Here is a 4,527-nt window from a genome sequence, read left to right on the forward strand (position 1 = left end):
GCAAGAGCTCACTCTCATGTCTGTATTACCGCTATATGTTGCCCATCTGACAAAATGAAGTTCTTTGCCTTCCAGAGTTTGGGTGTTAAGAACCCTTCAACGCAGAGCACGCTACAAAATTCCTGTTTGTTTCACTCCTAATGGATAGAACTTGGCTCAAATCTTATTTGGAGGTCAGTGTTTCTGTCTCTCCAAGTATTACTTGCACATAGATATATATTTGGACAAGTTTTAAGTACTCCTTATTGGAATCTATTAACTTTTTGGTAGGTGTTAGATGGTAACATATGATTTTACCTCAGCAAAGGAATATAGATAACTAGAAATGTAAAAAAATTGAAAAGGTGCAACCTATGTTTCTCCTTTTCTGTGAAGTCTTCCCAGAGAGGCTGCCACCATGTCTCAGTCAGCTCAGGCTGCCAGAACAAAATACCATAGACTGAGTGGCTTAAAAACAGACATTTATTTCCCGCAGTTTTGGAGGCTGGGAAGTCCAAGATTAAGGTGCCAGCCGATTCAGTTTTGAGATTCCTGACTTGTAATTGGCCATCTTTTTTGACAAAGTGAGATCAAGCTCTCTAGTGTCTGTGCTTATAGGGAAACTAATCCTACCGGATCAGGGATCCACTCTTGTGACCTCAGTTAAACTTAATTTTTTTTTTACTCCAAATACATTTACTGGAGGTTAGGATTTCAGCATATGAACTGGGGAGGGGTACGCAATTTAGTCCCTAGCATCCTCCCTCCTTTGTAGGTTTGTATTCCTTTGAAGCACTAGCCCTCACAGTAACCGGACCCTATTTCCAAATAGAAAGGCCCTGCACACCTGGTGACTTGTATATGACTCTGACACTCACCTACCGTCAGTTGTATTTTTAGCAAGCTCTTTAAAAAATAACTCCGCACACCTTGGAAAACATAAAATGTACCCCTCCCCCCAAAATTGAAAGTCGCATAACCCAAAAATAACATTTTATGTCCATATTTCCGGCTGATATACATAACTATCTACTTGTCTATATTTTTAATAAAAACAATATCATTCTGTAGAGGCAATCTTGTAGCTGCAGAGGGCTCACATATACCGATTACAGTTCAGACTCTGTTCTCTGCAGATCGACGAGAACCAAGCAGTACACCCAAGGGTCTCATAAACCAAAAACTGACCTTAAAATTAGCATCTCCAAGAATTTTGGAGATTCACCTTTTATCATGACACCTATTGTCAGAGGGTTGATGTGGATGGCTGATCACACACACTCACATTACTTCTTATTTATTGCTTCAGGATAAAGACCAAGAATTTACCATGCCCTGTTGTGAATATTGGCTCCGTCTGCCTTTCAGTCGAATTACACCACTCCTCATCTCATCTTTCAGTCTTGCGTATATACTGTGCTGCCTCCAAACTCACAGCCTTATATGTATACACTGGGCCCTCTGTCTAGAACACTCACTCTTCATGCCTGTGTTTGGTTAACTCCTATTTGTCTTTCAGATCACAGAATGATGGGTCAGAAGCCTTCCCAGAATCCCAGAGGAGCTCAAATTTCCCTTTTATACAATCATATAATACCAGATATCTCTTTTCTTAACATTTATCTAGATTGTGATTTAACTTTTATGCCTGTCTTCCCAGATGGAGAACTCTATCTTCTTCACTATATCCCCAGTGCCTAGCCCTGTGCCTGTCACATAGTAGGTACCCGATATTTGACAAAGGGATGACTAAAGAAGATTGCATACTTTTTTTTTAAATTTGTGTTTTCTGATGAGATAAGCAAAACTATGTTTATTTTCCCTCATAGATCATGCAGCCAATTAGATGTAAAAGGGGTTGAGACCAGGGCCTGGGGCACCTCCAGCTGTCGATTTGCTGCAGGATGAGGCTCCCTTCTATAAATCGATGACTCTAGGCAAGCCGACTGGCAGGTTTCCCAAATCAAACTTTTTAAGCAGGGTCAGGAAATTGGGGGTTATTTTTCTGAGGAAATGTGGAAACTGCAACATTGTGATCAGGATAAAAAGTTATGACTCATGTTTGAAGAAAATTGCTTTTTACTATAGAAAATTACTACGTGGTTTTCATCACTGAACACAATTCCTTCTCTAGATTATAAACTCATATTCTTTTCCATATATCATTTTTTCTTTTGCTTTTGCCTATTTTGTGTGTATATATACATATATATGTATATATATATCAAATAAAAGATATTTTATTTTTTTTAAAGAGGAAGAAGAGAAATAACAAGATAAAGTGACCAAGCCAAAGTTTTTCCAGGGTTCACTATCTGCTCCTTTCAAAAACACAATAGGCTTTTTTTATATAACATTTACCAATATCAATTCTGGTTGTATTGAACAGAAAAATCAATAGGAGAGAAAAAAAAGCAAGCAGTGGGTGATAAACATGTTCTAGAAAACATAACTGCTGGCATGATCAGCATCTGGCTGTTGACAGCCTGGGCGAAAAGAGAGGTACAGACAGTAATGACAGCTCTGATGGGGTGAATGTCTATCACAGATGCAGCGGGCATAAATCTTGGTTCACATGTGTAAATATACAAGAAACATAATGTTTTTTATTATCTCTTATAAAGATAAGCCTCATTTCTTTGCAAGGTAAGCACCCACCCCACTATGTGTGTGCCGCTGTCCTAAATCTTTAGGGTGTCAGGGCATCTAGGAGTGTATGAAGAAGAAAGCTCAGTCTACGCAGCCTGAGTAGGGTGTTAGGACGACACTGTAGACATGGCCACTCAGGTCCTGCACAGCCTACAGTTGTTTAAAACATGTACCTCATCATCTAGGCCTTTTTCTCCTGGGTCTTATCTCCATTTTTTCCCACCATCCCAGGAAGCCAGTAAGTATGGAGATGGGGCAGGGGAAAGTCCAGTGTTATGAGTTGAATTGTGTTCCCCAAAAAAGATATGTGGAAGTTCTAACCCCAAGTACCTCAGAATGTTACCTTACTTGGAAATAGAATCTTTATAGATGTCATCAAATTAAAATTAGGTCATTCGGGTGGTCCCTACTCCAACACGACTGGTGTTCTTATGAAAAGGGGACATTCAGACACAGTGATAGACATGCACAAAGGAAATACCATGTGAAGATACACAGGGAAAAAACAGTCATGTAACTGAAATGATGAATCGACAAGCTAAGAAATGCCAAGGAATGCCAAGGATAGCAAACACAGAAGCTGGAAGACATAAAGGAGAATTCTCCCCTAGAGCCATCAAAAAGAGTGTGGCCCTGCTGATACTTGATTTTGGACTCTTTCTAGCCTCCAAAATTATGAGACAATAAGTCTGCTGTTTTAAGCCACTCAGATTTTAGAACTTTGTTCTGGCAGCCATAGGAAACTAATACATCAAGTTTTTCTGCTTCTTATGGACAAGACACTTTGCCTATTCAGGCCAATCCACTTCCATCAAGGGTTTAGGCTTTTAGAAAACAATGACCTCCTGGCTACCTATTCTTCTAGAACACATTTGCCCAGACTGTGAGTGCTGGGCCTGATACCTGCTTGAATAGAGAGAAAGATAAAGGAAATGATAGAGTGAGAAAAACCAACCAATGAATTAGTATCTAAAAAAAAAAAAAAAAAAATCCAACTCACATGGTAATAGTAACCTCATAGAGCATCAAAGTCTTCAGTGGCCCTAACACACACGTTATAGTGTTTCAGCTTGGTGAGCTATGGAGTCAGAGTCAGCATAAATGTGGCATTTATACCTCTACTTCCTAATCTGGCATCACTGGAGGCATTCCTAAGCCATTATAGCATTCTTGTGCCTGCATCTTGGTCTTGGTCTCCAATAACACAACGCCAAGTTCTAGTCATCTACCATTAGACCACCAAAGGTGGTAATTAAAGTGAGTAAATTTAGTAACGTAAGCACGCAGCAGTCACTGGTCCACCTTCTCTGAGCCTGTACCACATAGCTGGGCTCTGCTGGAGAAAATCAAACGACTTCATGGATTTGAGACATGACAGATTTATGGTCTTTGGTTTCAGTCAGGCCCTCAATGCTGCATACGCTGTATCTCTTCACTTACCCCACGCCCACCAAGAGTTCCAAATTCTGCCTTTCTCAAACTTTCCCCCACGTTTCTCCTCTCTAGGCAATAGAGTTTCATCACATGCCTTACAAAGAGTAGGGGCATCATCTGCTTTCTGCTCTTCTCCAGACAAATTTACCTGCATCCCTATCCATCATTTCCTTCTTCCCTTCTGCCTCAGTGAACTTGGAATTCCTCCTCTTGTAAAGGCTCATCTTTCTCCCTATGTCTCCTGCCATTTACTCCTTTACCTCTGTGACCTTGAGCTGCTAGAACATAGGTGCCTCAAGACCCTGTCTGTTGTATTCACCAACTTCCTGGCACTTAGTAAGTGCTCAATAATTATTTATAAATAAATATATCAATCATCCTTTCTCTTGCATCCTCAATCTCTATACAAATTTAATCTCCTCAGCACAAAAAAAAAATGCTGAAAGAAAAAACAAACAGAAAACC

Source organism: Pteropus vampyrus, unplaced genomic scaffold (genome assembly GCF_000151845.1).
Source record: "Pteropus vampyrus isolate Shadow unplaced genomic scaffold, Pvam_2.0 Scaffold77, whole genome shotgun sequence".
Taxonomy (NCBI): Eukaryota; Metazoa; Chordata; class Mammalia; order Chiroptera; family Pteropodidae; genus Pteropus; species Pteropus vampyrus.